We start from the raw sequence: 16,746 nt of genomic DNA, 5'->3' as shown, positions 1-16,746 counted from the left end.
CCAATTACTCTTGTTGAATGTTAAATGTTGGAATACTCAGATAAGAAATTACAAAAATATATCTATGTGGTAAAATTACGAAAATGCCCTTATACTGTAAAAAGATAAGATTATCCTTGAAAGTGGAAAATAACTCTGAAAAGTCATATCCGATCTGAAAAAACTACCGTTTCACCTATTAAATACTCGATCAATTTATAGAAACCTTGATAATAAATTTTTACCTTTGAGAAGCAACATCGTGCTTAGAATTTCTGATTTTTTAGCAAACACCTGAAGACTATTTTCTGAGAAATATAGAAAATGTCAGAATTAAATTATATGATTGAAATACCATTGAGATAAAAAAAAAAAGCACCTACATCTTCCCTGGTTGTGGAAATGACTTAAGAATCCATTATTGTCTTAATAGAACCACGTGTTTGTAGATTAAATTCATAATTTGATTGGAAAGTTTTGATAATCGTTTTCTAACCTCTGATAAGGTAAGGGACTTAGAATTATTGAGTTCTGGAACACATATCCGAAGTCCACATTACCAGAAACAAAACGTATACTTGGATTAAACAGAATGACCAAATTGCCCTTGAACAATAAAATGACCAGAATAACATGAACTCCAAAATGACCATAATAACCCTCGAGCATTGAAATGACGCAAATACCCTCTTGATTTGGATTAAGGAAATGTTTGTGGTCAGGTTCTAAGAGTACTAGTAAAGCATTAAATATTGTAATGCCCCTAAAGATTATCAAGAAGACCCAAGCACGTGGTCATTCTAGAAACTTTATTACTACATAAATGGTTTAAAACCCACTGAAAGATTAGTTTAGTTCTTCAAGATCCATTCAGCATTGACTCAAAAGGCGACCTATTCAGTTAGTGCAATTAGTGTTAAAAAGCAAATATTCGTAAGGTATTTCGGTCGATTGATTTATAGGTGTCGCAGTGTTGGGATTTGTTCAATTCAAGTTGACATGATATCTTGATAAATCGACATGAATCCTGAATATCGTAAATCATAATTTCATACTTATCGGATTAAGTTCCTAGGAATCCTCCAGAAATAAAAATGTTTGAAATGCCATTAATAGCCTGAATGATGGAATTATGCATGTTATATATAAATCTTAAATAATTATGATGTAAAGATTCATGAATACCTTTCTGAAACACCGAAATCGTAAATGGTTCCAAAGTATAAGTTTCAAAATGTTTGTTTTGATCTACTAATAGTCGAACCCTTTTAATAGGGATCTTACTTCCAAAATTCGATCAATATACAAAAGTTTCGTGCATCAGTTTCTGATAACTACCTAGTGCCACTAGAGAGACATCTTAATCCACTAGTGTGTTCCTCATACACATAAATATTTTCTCTGATTTTAAAAGTATGACTCTGATATTTGAAATGAAAATATGTTTTCTGATCTCTGGATTCTGATATCTGGTATCTGATACTAGATACATTTGGCTTTGATTCTGATATTACTTTTTAACATTTTTATACTAGGGTACTATCTGGGATATGTTACGGAGTTCTATAGGTTCAACCCCAATTAGGATGGTAAATCCTTAATGACCTAAGGAGACCTTTGGGTGGACTCATGAGCTTAGTGGGCCTAGTAGTAAGACCTTATAGACCCTATGATACTCCTATAGGGTGGCTCATTTTCTTTGTGCTTTGGATAAGTCTTTATGGAACTGGTGCACTCCCCTTAGGTGGCTCATACGCTTCGACTAAGGTAAGTCTTTATGAACCCAAGGTGTTCCCTTAGGTTAGCTCCTATGCCCATTGGGCCTAGGGTAAGTCCTTATGGATTCAGTTCTGGGGAACTGTATATGGATTGCCCGGTTGGAAGGTATTACTTTGTTTTTAAAAATCTATTGTAATGAGATAAACTACTACTATTTTTAAACTATGATTACATTTATCCTAGTTTTGTAGGAACTCACTATACAACCGTTTTCAACCTCCTAAATCTGTTCCTCTAAATGTTTCCTATGAACTGTAAGCTTCCTGTTTATTACCTAAAGAAACATAAGTGAAACTTTAACTCATCACTGGAACCAATATATACTTGGATTTATGTTTTTCCATTTAGCTGCTTTTCTTTTAGCATCTTATGGTTGTTATGTATTACTGAGCTTTTCCAATGCTCGCTTTGTTACTCATCATTTCAGGTTAAAGAATCAATCTTGTGCAATTGTCAACAGTAGTAATGAGAGTTCTTTCGACATTGTTTGAGAGTATTGTACATGTGTAATTAAGGGAAATGTATGTCGCTTTGGACTTTTATATTAAGTCTAGAACTTGTATGATTTTAATTATGTTTATAATAAATGAATGATTTTCTGAACATGTATTTTAATTATAAATTTTTATATAATTTTACACGTTTTAATGAAAATTTTAATTTTTCCTAGAATTTTTATTGAGGGTCATTTCAGTGGCCCTAATGTGACACCCAGATTGGATCGGATTATCTACACGGTCTGAAAATGTTACATTTATTGGTATTAGAGCTTAGGTTGAGTCAATTCTTCTAGGTAGATCGGCTGGTCAACTATCAATAGGATGTCTGGTTAGTACATGCCCCTAAATTATAACGATATTTCTCTAAGTATGAACTCCAAGGTGGAGTCTCATCTCTGAATTAAGCTAACCTAAGTACTATCTCTGTAAGGGCTCGACATCTACAGGAAATGAATATTGTCAGCATTCGACCAGATCCTGTAAAATGCCTCACGAGAACGTGAGGGTTTCTTATTTGAAGAATTATAATCCTACTCTTGATATGAAATTGGAACATGTTACCCATTCTATGAATCTAACCCCATAGCTAAGCTATATAATTGGAACCTTAAAGTTAATTGTGTGTCATAATAAAGAAAAAATTTTAAGATTTGGAACTGCTGCCAAGTGGATCGAAGAGAAAAATATTATGGTACAAGTTTTGACAAGGTGTTTTTCCCCTTAAAGTTGTACATTGATGAATTGAATTGAAGAAATTCTTGAATCATTCTTGATCCAATGTTATGGTACTGAAACTCAATAAGTGTTGGGCCTCATACCTTAGTGGTTTGATCAATATTAGATTAAAAGAAAGCATTCACGTACATGGTAAAAGTGTAAATCTCGAGTGATTCTGTTACATCTGAAAGAAAACATTTATGTTTTCATGTGGCACTGAAGGTAAACAAGTTTTATCTGCCCAAAACTATGGTTACTTGGATGTGTTGGATGATAAGATTAGTCGTTTATAAACTTAAGTTGATATTGAATCCTAAAAGCATTTTGGATGTCCTTAATGCATTTGCAAAGAGAAGTTTGTTCATATTTTAAATTTGGGATATGAGAGAGAGTTCTTCGGAATAGTTATATTTCAATGGTACAGGTTCAGTGGAGTAATCGTAGTTCAATAGAAGTTACCTAAGAGATAGAGGAATAATTAGAGACTTAGATTCCGTATCCATTCGACTCGGGTGAATTTTGAGGACAAAATTCTTTTATGGGGATGATAGTTGTCATAACCTAAAAATTTTTGTTTAAATTTTAGTAATTTTTAAGTATCTTTTAAAGGGACCAAATTATGATATTAAGAGAACTTGGAATTATTTTTGTGGGCTTCATATTAATTGAAGGACTGGACCCATAATTTTCCCCTTAGCTTTTAACAAGAATAAAAAAATGTATAGTTTTCATGCCTTGAACCCGTGTACTTTGAGAAATGAGGGGAGCCATGCCACTAGCCACTAGGCTAGGGCACTGTTTCTGCCTCAAAATAATAAAATGTTTATTTTAGCTCTGATTTAAATGAGATCTGGACAAAAATAATGACATTCAAATTAAAACTAGAAAATACCCAAAATTATTAAACCTTCCCCAATGATGTTCACCGTCAGTTTCAACAACCTCCTATCGTCCGTGTATCACACCGCCACCACCAACGTGACCGCCGTTCACCCGCGACCAAGACCCACATCGCCTTTCTTCATAAATCATTGTTGTTAACCATGAATCGACATTCGTAGCTTCGACAAAAACCTCTGATTGCCTTAATTTTTCATTTTTTCACACCGATTTCGAGCTTCACTAACCTCACTACCTACACTGTTAAGTTCTTTGAGCATATCTGATCAGAACCCTGGTGATCGTTTTTCTTTGTCTCCCCTTAGATCTGCCTTAGATCGAGCCGAACTAAATCAATATATCTTAGATCGAATCGGCCTGTTTTTTCCAACCGATTCAACTCACTAAGTTAACATACTGAGTCAACTCGATCCTAGTCAACTCATACCGTTGACCTTGACTGAACCATTACCTGTTGACCTAACAGTTGACTTTGACTTTGACCAGGGTTGATTGTTAACTTTGACCAAAAAGTCAGTTTTTTTAAAAGTCCTATATTATGTTTTTTAATGTCATGAGTCTGAATTCGAATTTCGTTTCGCCAAATTCGAACTCGATAAGCTAATTTTTGGCGTTTTACCTCCATATTCAATATGAATTTTCATGTTTTAGTTTTATTTCTGATGCAATTAGTGTTGAAATGTATCCGAGACTTTATGGGTCGTCGAATTAAAGTTTAAGGGCATTCGAATGAAGTTTAAATGGTCAATCGATGTGGCTCGTAAATTGAGGTAATACAATACTACTTTTTGCATGTTTTCAATACCCGTTGATAATGGTTACTGCATGAATAAGTAATATTGGTCAATTGTGTGGAATTAATTATTGTTGTACTCGAACGTATTACGGTAAAAAGATTAGTAAACTGAATAAGACTCGAATGACTTGCATAAAAAATTTTATGCCCGATAAGAAATAAATTGAAGTCAATGATCAATCAATAAATCAATTGACCTTAAGATCTTTTTCTTATTACTTTTGTTAAAGGTGAAATATTGGAATACTTGGATAAGAAATTATGAAAATACCCCTATACGATAAAATTACAAAAATACCCTTATATTGTAAAAAGATAATATTATCCCTAAAATTGGAAAATAAACCTGAAAAGTCATATTCGATCTGATAAACTACCGTTTCACCTATTAAATACTCAATCGATTTAGAGAAACCTTGATAATAATTTTTTTTACCTTTGTGATGCAAAAACATGCTTAGAATTTCTTATTTTCGAGCAAACACCCGAAGACTATTTTCACAAAATATGGCAAATGTCAGAATTGAATTATATGACTGAAATACCATTGAGATAAAAAGGACCTATATCTTCCCTGGTAGTGGAAATAACTTAAGAATCCATTATTGTCTTGATAGAACCAAAAGTTTGTATATTAAATTCATAATTTGATTGGAAAGTTCTGATAATCGTTTTCTAACCTCTGAGAAGATAAGTGACTTAGAATTACTGATTTTTGGAACACATATCCGAAGATCAAATTACCAGAAACAACAAATATACTTGGATTTAACATAATAACCAAATTACCCTTGAACCCTAAAATGGCCAAAATAACATAAACTCTAAAATGACCAGAATAACCCTCGAGCATTAAAATAACGTAAATACCCTCATGATGTGGATTAAGGAAATACTTGAGGTCAAGTTCTAAGAGTACCAGTAAGCATTAAATATTGTAATGGCCGCTAAAGATTATCGAGACAACCCAAACACTTGGTCACTCTGGAAATTTTATAATTCATAAATGGTTTAAACCCCTTGAAATATTAGTTCAATTCTTCAAGATACGTTCATCGAGGACTCTAAAGGTGATCAATTTTGTTAGTGCAGCCAGTGTTAACAAGTGAATTTTCGTAAGATATTTCAGTCGATCGTAGTGTTGGGATTTGTTCAGTTCAAGTTGACCTGATATCATGATAAATCGACATGAATCTTGAATATCGTAAATCATCATTTCACACTTATCGGATTAAGTTACTAGGAATCCTCCAGAAATCAAAATATCTGAAATGCCCTAATAGCTGAATGATGGAATTATTCATGTATATATAAATCTTAAATAATTATGATGTAAAGGTTCCTGAATTCCTTTTTGAAACACTAAAATCGTAAATGGTTCCAAAGTATAAGTTTCTAAATGCATGTTTTGATCTACTAATAGTCGAACCCTTTTAATATGGATCTTACTTGCGAAATCTGATTAATAACAATAGTTTTCATCTATCCCTTCCTGATAATTACCTAGTGCCTCTTGAGACATATCTTAATCCTCTATTGTGTTCCTCAAACACATAAATATTGTAATACCCCAAAATTTGACTATTGACTAAATTATAAATTTTAAAAGTTTAGTGGCCAAAGTATAAATTGAGAAAAGTCTAGGGACCTACATTGTAATTTTCTTAAAAAGAATTTTTATTTCATAAATGGATATTTTACTCTGAAAGTGGGGTTTATGAAAATATATTTTTAATATGTGATTTGTGTTAAAAGCTATAAAGCGATAAAGTTTGGCAGCGATAATCAATAATCGGATTGAATTAAAATTTTACAAAATTTTGAAGGATGTTAGAAAATAGTTGGAAATATTATTTCCATATTTTAGATCAGATAAATTTTGTTCAGATCAGTGTAATTTTTCTAATTTGATTAAACATTGAAATTTTAGTTACTAAAATGCAATTTTTGAAAATTCCATGGCTAAAATAGAAAGTCAAAGCCAAATTGATTCATCTTTTACTAAGGAATATTTTAATGCAAGATAATGCAATGACATTTGGTAATTATCAAGGTTCATTAATGGTAAAAACCGAATTTCTTAAGAATTGAATTTTAAATTCAATTTAATTAGTTAAATGACAAGTGTATTAATTAATAAATACTAGAATTATCAAGAGATGAAGCATATTTTTTTGGCTATCCTTCTCCTCATGGTCGAAACATACAAGTTACCAAGGAAAAAAATCTATTTTTTAGTTTTTAAGCTTATACGATTAATTTTTGGATTAAGTTGTAAACTAGAGAATTAATCTACATGAAATTCTCTATCATTTGGTACCAATATTTCATGGTGAAGATTCTTGTGTGTTGAAATTTGATGATTAGGGTTTATGTGAAGTTTGGTGAGTTTGAGATGAAGAATTTTGATGTTTTTGAGGTTAAAGATTAATTCTAAGACATGTATGATGATTAATTTGATGTGTACATGTTTGTATACCATTTGGCCTAATTAGGGTTTTTGAAAATGTTTGGAATTTGATGTAAATTGATGTTGTTATGGTTAGAATAACATGAATTTAATCTAAGGAAGTTGAATTCATGCTTGAAATTGAATAAAAAGTTCACCCTATGTACATGGTGATATTCGGCCAATTGGGGGAAAATTAGGGGAAAATATTGAAAATTTTCCTATGGTCTAGAAATGATATTAAAAGTGTTCTATGTGATTTAGAGATTGATTTGGATCAATTTGGAGCCTTGAGTTAGAAAAGGGTTAGTATACAAATTTTGACAATTGTGGGATATTATTGCAAGAATGTAATATTTGGATGATTCAATGATGGTTTTATAGTTTAATGTTGGAAATTTAAATTAGAAAGTTGAGTGGAACCAAATTGCAAGTTTGATAAAGTTGAGGGTGGAATTTTAAAAGTCTCAGTATTATGGAAACTTGATTTCAAGTTTATTAAATGTGGTTGAATTTGAAAAGTCTAAGAAAGTTTAGGATGAAATTGCAAGCTTTTGAATGTTTAAGTGTTGATTTGAATATTTTATTGAGATACTGAAATTTTATGTGATTAATGTGAAATGATCATAATTGTGAAGGGTCGTTATAGATTAAATAGGAAGTTGATATGAATTCTAAAAAGAATTCATAATTCGTGGCTAGATTATGAAATTAGTAAAAGTTGAAGAGTGATAGTGAAACTAAATATTCATAGAATTTAAGGACCATTTTGAGAAGTTTGAAATTATGATGGAAGTACAATTTAGTTTTATATCGATTTAAGTATCGATTTTATTTTTATCAAATTTTATATTTAAGTTTAAATTATGTTAGTTCAATACTAACATATAGCTTGAATATTTTATGATGTTATATGACATTGTCAGACTACGATAATTTAGTTATACAAGTAACACAAAAGAGAAGGAAAATATGCGGAATTAGAAGATTATCGGGAGAATATTCGATAATGAGGCAAGGGGAATGCATTTAACTTGTGTTTATATTATTGAACAAACTTGGCTTTCGATGAGCCAATGTTGGAGTTACATTAAGAAGTGACTCCTAATGTATGAGAAGCGTGATTCAAGCTTATATGTTCATTTGGTAAGCTAATATTAGTGAATAAGTTAAGGATGCAAGTTGGTGAAATCTGCCTAGAAATTATGTCTAATAGTGAGTTTAGAAAATTACCAGAAATTTATAAAAATAATTGAAGGATGAATATGATACTATTGGATTTTATTATTAGTCTAGTTCGTTTAGAACAAACGAAAACTAATTTAGAGGTGTATACAAAAATATATGAATTTAATCAATGATAGGTCAAAAAATTGGGCAACATATTCTGCTCAAAATACTTCTGTCAGTCAGTCAAATTTGAAAATTCACTATAAATTGTACAAGTGGAACTAGACTGAGTGACTTATAGTTATATTTTATTCAAGTCTAGTTTTCGTTGTGCAAATAGAATAATTTTTCAGTATATGTATTAATACAGAATAATATTGTTTGAAGGTAGATAAACTGCCATAATATGAATTTCGATAAACTGTGTATTGATAGTTGTGGAAGGCAAATGATTTAAATCTAAACTTATTGAGGCTTATATTTTGATTTTTAAAAAAATAATGTATTAAAGTGTGTGCAATTTATTTATTTAATTATTATAATTCAGAATGACTTGCGATAAGTAAACCATATTTTATTTTACATTATGATTTATAAATTTTATGTATGGAATATTTCTATAATATTTTTCATTAGGTTTTATGAATGATTTTGAGTATGAACTGTCCAAGTATGATATTTATGATGATGAATTCTAAATGTTTACAATTATCAGATATTCACATATATAAGATGATTACAATTATTAGATATTTACAAATATCAGATGTTTACAGTTATCAGACACATATTAATAAATGATTCTATGGTGATACATATAAGCCCATTGTATGTTACATTGAGAGTCACAGGTACATTTTTCATGCCGTTTAGTGAGTACTTTTCAGTTATCAGTTATCAGTTCAGCTTTGGTACATTTGTGTACAAATGTTCAGCACCGTTGGTGCTCAGGTTATGATTGCACTGAAGTGCATCATATCACAGTTTCAGTTATGGTTTGACACTGTGTCGTGCCTATTGCACTCCTTAAATTCACGTAACTATATTTCTTACATATATATTGGGCTATAATAGTAAATGTGAAATTTATAACAATATATGAAAGAAAGGAACTTAGAATTGGAAATAAAGTTTTGAAATATGTTCGAATGAAGAAAACACAAGTTATTTATGATATTTGATGTTGAGTTACATGATTTTGATAAAAACATGAGATGATGATTTTCAAGTTTTCATGAAGAAAACATCTTGACTAGCATGGTTTGAAGTTTTAATTTTTATTTAAATTACAATTATTTCTTTATATTTTATGGAATTATGTTTTATATCATGTTAGCTTTATTATTGCCTCACTAAGTTTACTTAGCGCGTGATGATTTTCATAATAGGTTCGAATAAAGTAGATGACTTAAAGTGAGGAGATTGCCACCATCTTATGGAAATCAAACCTATCGATAATTTCAATAAGAGATCCTAACTTTGACTATTAATGGCATGCACATCATATATGTTGGGTTGCTTTATTAGATTCATTTTTTTAAAGGGCATGTATTAGTAACTAGGATTATTTTCTTTAAATTGGCTAATTTAGTATTAATCTTATTTATGAATGAATAGTATAAATATATTATTTTAAAATGTTTTAGATCCTAAATTGGATTTGTTTTTCAGTGATTAAATTATTTTATGATTTTATATGAATAAAATAAAAGTTTAAAAGTTGAAACAGTGAAAGTTTAAAAAGAAACAAGATTTTAAATCTTTATGCATAGTAAATGTTTATAAATATTTCTCTTGTTTTAAAAGTATGACCCTGATATTTGAAATAAAAATATGTTTTCTGATCTTTGGATTCTAATCTCTGGTATCTGATACTAGATATATTTGCCTCCAGTTATGGAGTTCTGCAGGTTTAGCCCCTATCAGGCTGGTAAATCCTTATGGACCAAGACGACTTTTGGGCGGGCTCCTAGGCTCAGTGGGCCTAGTGGTATGACCTTATGGACACTATGGCACTCACATTTAGGGACTCATTTACGTTTTGCTTTGAATAAGTCCTTATGGATCTAGGGGCACTCCCCTCATGTGGCTCTTACGCTTCAGTTAGGGTAAGTCCTTATGGACCCAAGGGGCTCCCTTAGGTTGGCTCCTACGCCCATTAGGCCTAGGGTAAGTCCTTATTGATGCAGTTCTGGGGAACTGCATATGGAGTGTTTGGTTGGAGTGTATTACTGTGCTTCTAAAAATTTGTTTTAATGAAATAAACTACTACTATTTTTAAACTATGATTACATTTATTCTGGTTTTGTGGGAACACACTAGACAACCATTTTCAATCTCCTAAATCTGTTCCTCTAAACGTTTTCTCTGAACTGTAAGATTCCTTTTTATTTCCTAAAGAAATATTAGTGGAACTTTAACTCATCACTAGAACCATTATATACCTAGATTTATGTTTTGCCATTTATTTGCTTGTCCTTTAGCAACTTATGGTAGTTTTGTGTTACTGAGCTTTCCCAAAGCTCACTTTGTTACACACCATTTTAGGTTAAAAAATCTATCTTGTGAAGTTGTAAACAACAGTAATGAGTTCTTTAGGCACTGCTTGAGAGTACGGTACAGGTGTAATCAGGGGGCATGTATGTTATTTTGGACTTTTATGCTGAGTATAGAACTTGTATGATTTTAATTTTGTTCGTAATATATAAATGGTTTTCTGAATTTGTTTTATTTATAAATTGTTTATGATTTTACATGTTTTAAGAAAAAAATTAATTTTCCTGGAATTTTATTGTCGCTTCGATGGCCTTAATGTGACACCCCAGATCGAATCTGTTGAGTTAATCGATCGACGAAATAGCCAAGAGGGGTTAAATTGGCAATAAAAATTTTGGTGGAAGCTTTTGCAGAAAATTGAAAATATTTGTACAGCGATTTAGAGTGGTTCGACTTTCTTAACCAAAGTCTACGTCCACTACCTTAGTTATCCACACAAAGGATTTTCCAATAAATTCACTAATTTGTTCTTTCTTTTGAGGACAAAGAGTGACCTTACAACTCCATCAAGAATTATACCCCAAATTCTTCAGAACACTCTCTCCCAAAGAGAAGAATACAAATTTTGCAAACTTACAGAAAAACATCACTAGGCAAGATGTTTGCACAATTCTAGAACAAAGAAAGAACACTCAAGAATGAATACAATGAGTACAAATGGTGTTCTTGAAAGCAAATGAATATTGAATAGAAACTAGGCTTGAATTGCTCAAACGTGATGTTTAAGGCTTTCTCTTTGTTTTTCTCACAATTGTTGTTGATCAATGGCTTTAGAACTTGTTTAAATACACCTTGGATTGATTCTGAACATTAGGGATCATTGGTGAAGTCAATAGAGTCGTTGTGGTGTGAATACCATTTAAAAAAATATGTTGGGAGCGTAGGTGTATCGGTTCACTATCAAGGTGTATCGGTACACTCAGTGTAAAATTCAAATATTTTGATCGTTGGTTGACATAGTGTATCGGTACACTCAAGAGTGTATCGGTACCCAAATTACATTCGATGTTTCTTGGAGCCAAGGGTGTATCGGTACATCAGCTGTGTATCGATACCCATATTACATTTGAAGTTGGTGGTATATCGATACATCCAAGAGTGTATCGGTACCTCCCTTTTTAAAATTCATTTTTGGCCAGATTAAGGTTCGAAATACTTTGTAGAAATTGTTTCAAAAATATTTATGATTAAAACATAATTTTACACTTAAGTAAGGATTAAAATTGACACTTGAAAACTTGGAGTAATATTTTTGATATTCGAATAATTTAATCGAATATATAATTTAAAATTGAATAAAATCTTAAAATTTAATAGTGCTTATTTGTTATATCGAAACATCATAATGTTTTCAACAATTTACTTTTTGATATAACAAAACTTTTGAGTAATTTTAAATTTTCTTTGAAAATTATTTTTGAAATCAATTTTGAAAATTACTCCCCTTACTTTATTCTCCCCTTTTTGTTAAATCAAAAAGACTTATAAAACGTTTTTAAACAGATTTGAAAAATTAGCCAATTGATATTTATATAGATATAGCTTAAGCTGCTAAGATCACAATCAAGAGAAGGATTAGCCATTAGTTCATAATCAATATTCATAAATGTGTAATGGTAATTGGTCATATTTAACTAAAATGTAAATGATGTAAATATTAATAAAACCAATATAAACATGAAGTGCAAATTAAATCAAATCATTCAAAAATATCCAAAATCCATAAAAATCCAAGTTTAATCATCCAAACACATCAAAATGTTTAAACAATAAGTTCAAGTTCAGTCCAAGAAACTAAAGCAAGATTAGGCCTAATCATCCATTGGTGGATCGGGAGGAGAAAAATGTGACTGCATCGCAACTATATCGAGTGAAAGTGCATGTAGTCTATCGTTAATAGCTTCATTATTAGCACGCATATTCCGTTGAATATCCAATTATTGAGCCTCCATAGCGGTTAATTGGGACTTTATGAATGCAAACCTTAAATCAAATATCTCCAAAAACGATCGAAAGTATAGAGGCATTTGATCCTCTTGTTGGACTGGCTCGTCATCGGGTACATGATCGTCAATATCTCACATGATCTCTTGAATCTCGGGATCATCATAAGCTGCCGGTGTTGGTGCTGCTCGTGAAGAACTAGCACCCGATGTTTTCTCGGTGGATCGAACCCATTGATCCTTTTCCCTGAACCATCTCGATTTCTTCAAGGTTGTGAGATTTATTTGGTTCTTAAGGGGGATGGCTACATCAAGCGTGACTCTAAGTTTGGATTTGATAAACAGATTACTTAGAAGATAACCGTAAACTAAAGTTTAATGTATTTAGAGGGGACGTGTTCACGGTTTCTACTAGCTCAGCAAAAATGATCTGTGATAAATTTATTTTTATTATGTTTGATACAATGTATCCACCATAAATCTAGAGCTCTAAGGCTGAAGTATCTTCCTCTGTATGGTCTAAACCACCAAGTGATGATTAAATGAAGAAAACACTCATGATGAGTTAACAATGTACTCGCCCACGCCTTAGCCCTATAATTGGTAGCCACAATTTCTTTTTCATTTTCTAAACCCTCGTTATTTAACCCAAATGTGTTAGCGATTGTGTCAGAGTTAATATAAATTAATTTACCAAAGAGATAAGATCAAATCCCTACGGTGGCATTTTGAGACTCGTTTTGGACATACACTGCATTGGAATGGAAAATGCAGACTAGTTGGTGATAAACGATGGGTTTGAGCTGAAAGAGTTATCAAATTTCCAAGTTTTGAGTGTAGAAATATATTGGAATTTCATATCGATCATGGCTTGGATTGAGGGGATACGCTCTTCCCGGATTTTATATGACTGGTATAAATTAACAAGCCTATGGTAGAGATTTTCTCGACGGTCAGGTTGGTTAAAACAGGAATTTAGGATTGTCATTTTCGGTTCGTTTTGGTTTGGATTTTGAGGTGGAATCGGAGGTCAATTTTGAGATTGGTTTGACCGATTAGAAGATGACTTATGACGTTTTGACATGATTAGAATCAGAATGGATAAGGTTACCTGCAATTTGAAAACACGTGTATGCAATACAATCAATCCCAAAACTCAATATGAGTCCTCAATATTCAAGGTTCTCTAAAAATATCCTAATGGGAAAAATTTGAAAACTATTTTGCAAAACAATGTTCGAAAAATCATAGTATTTATAGTTTTCATTAAAACAACATAATTCAATCAAAAACAATAATTTTAAAATCAAAATATTTTTAATTTTTTTTAATTTCAAAAATTTAAAAAGAATTTTGAAAAATAGTGTGTTTTTGATGAAATTAGTTGTAGATTATAGTTCTAAACTACAATCTAACAAATGCATGATATCTAATTCATTCTAGAACTAATTAAAACTAGTCATAAGTTCAAAATTCAATAAAATAGAATTTTTAGAAAAATTACCTTGAAATTTTGGATTTGAGTGGAATGTGATGTTTTTTGCACGATTTTAATGAATGTAGTAGGATTGTACGTTGAAAACTAGTTGAATTCCCACTTGTATTGAAGGTTTTGAGCAAAAATGGAGATTTGGTTGATTTTAGAGAATAACAGCGGGAGTGTTAGAGAGAGAAGTTTTGGCAACTCATATCGAAAATTAACAATGTTCAATCAATCAAATCTATCCTTAATTTTTATTTGAACATATTATTAATTTTTACTAAAGATCATAAACTCCCCCTAACTGATAGCAAAGAATGTAATCAAAAGTGTTATTTTTATAAGCATTTTTCAATTCTACTTAAAAATGTTAAAATTATTTTAAACACTAAGTGAAGATAGGTTAGTTAAACCTAATTCTCTCCTAAGTGTCCAAAATCTATCTTTGTCTAAAGGTTTTGTATAAATATCAGCTAATTGATGCAAAGTATCAACAAATTCTAGAACTACATCTTCTTTAGTGAGATGATCTCTAATGAAATGATGTCTTATTTCAACGTGCTTAGTTCTAGAGTGTTGGATGGGGTTTTTAGTGAGACAAATAGCACTAGTATTGTCACACTTGATATGTATGGTACCTACTTTAATTCCATAATCTAAAAGTTTTGTTTCATCCATAAAACTTGTGCACAACAACTATCGGTTGAAATGTATTCCGCTTCAGTGGTAGATAATGCAACACAATTTTGTTTCTTTGAAACCCATGAAATCAACATATTTTCTAGGAATTGACAAGTACCGGAGGTGCTTTTCCTATCTATTATGCATCCTCCATAATCCGCATCAGAGAAGGCATGCAAGCTAAAACTACAGTCTCTAGGATACAAAAGTCCTAAACTAGGAGTGTCCTTAAGGTATCTAAAGATCCTCTTAATGGCTAGTAGATGTGATTTCTTACGGCATGATTGAAATCTAGCACATAAGCAAACACTTAACATAATGTTCGATCTACTTGCGGTTAGATAAAGAAAAGAGCCAATCATAGACATATAAAGTTTAACATCTACACATTTACCTCCTTCATCTTTGTCAAGCTTTGTAGATGAGCTCATTGGAGTGTCTTGGGGTTTGTCATTTCCAATCCAAACTTTCTGAGCATATCCTGATGTATTTTTCTTGATTGATGAAGATGTCATCTTTTATTTTCTTGATTTGGAGTCCCAAGACAAATGAGAGCTCCCCCATAATGCTCATATCGAATTCACTCTGCATTAGCTTAGAAAATTCTTGGCAAAGAGCATCATTAGTAGAACCAAATATTATATCATCGACATAAATTTGAACTAATAATATATCTTTAACTTTTCACTTGAAAAATAATGTAGTGTCAACTTTCCCTTTTGAAAAACCTTTTTCAATTAAAAAGTTTAACAATCTTTCATACCAAGCTCTAGGAGCTTGTTTTAAACCATAAAGCGCTTTTGTCAATTTAAAAACATGATCTAAAAATTTTAAATCTTTAAAACTAGGAGGTTATTCCACATACACTTCTTCTTTTATAAAACCATTTAAAAATGCACTTTTAACATCCATTTGATATAATTTAAATTCATTGAAAAATGCAAATGCTAATAACATTCTTAATGCTTCCATTCTAGCTACGGGAGCATATGTTTCATCGTAGTCAATGTCCTCTTCTTGAGTATAGCCTTGAGCAACAAGTCTAGCCTTGTTCCTCACTATATTATCACTTTCATCAAGTTTATTCCTAAATACCCATCTAGTACCTACAGTAGATTATTACTAGGCCTTTCAACTAATGTCCAAACTTTACTTCTCTCAAATTTATTTAACTCTTCTTGCATAGCCATAATCCAATTTTCATCATTTAATGCTTCTTGAATATTCTTAGGCTCTATGCATGAGATAAATGCAACATAATTACATATATTTCTAAGAGAAGATCAAGTTGTTACCCCTTTGGATGTATCGCCTATAATCTCACCATCCTTGACATAGTTTTGTTCTCTTGATTAAGAAACTTCCCTTTCTTCAATAGTTGGATTCTCGAGAACATCGTGAGTTTTCTCATCTTTCGTTTCTTTCTTTGATGATGATTCTTCAACGTCATGTCCAACGTCATTTGCATTTACAATACTTACGTCATCATCAACACAAGAATCATTCCTCTGAAGGGGATTATCATCGAAAACAACATGTATAGACTCTTCTACCACTAAATTTCTTTTATTAAATACTCGATTTTAAGGAATAACCCAGAAAAATTTCTTCATCACTTTTAGCATCTAATTTGCCAAGATTATCTTTACCGTTGTTTAAAACAAAACATTTACATCCAAAAGGATGAAAATAACTAATGTTAGGCTTTTTATTTTTGAAAAGTTCATATGGAGTGTTATTTAAAATAGACCTAATCATTACTCGATTTACAACATAACAAGCGGTATTTGTGGCTT

The sequence above is a fragment of the Hibiscus syriacus genome, unplaced genomic scaffold, assembly GCF_006381635.1.
Source record: "Hibiscus syriacus cultivar Baekdansim isolate YM2019G1 unplaced genomic scaffold, ASM638163v2 tig00111493_pilon, whole genome shotgun sequence".
Classification (NCBI taxonomy): domain Eukaryota; kingdom Viridiplantae; phylum Streptophyta; class Magnoliopsida; order Malvales; family Malvaceae; genus Hibiscus; species Hibiscus syriacus.
This window is presented reverse-complemented; position numbering follows the sequence as displayed.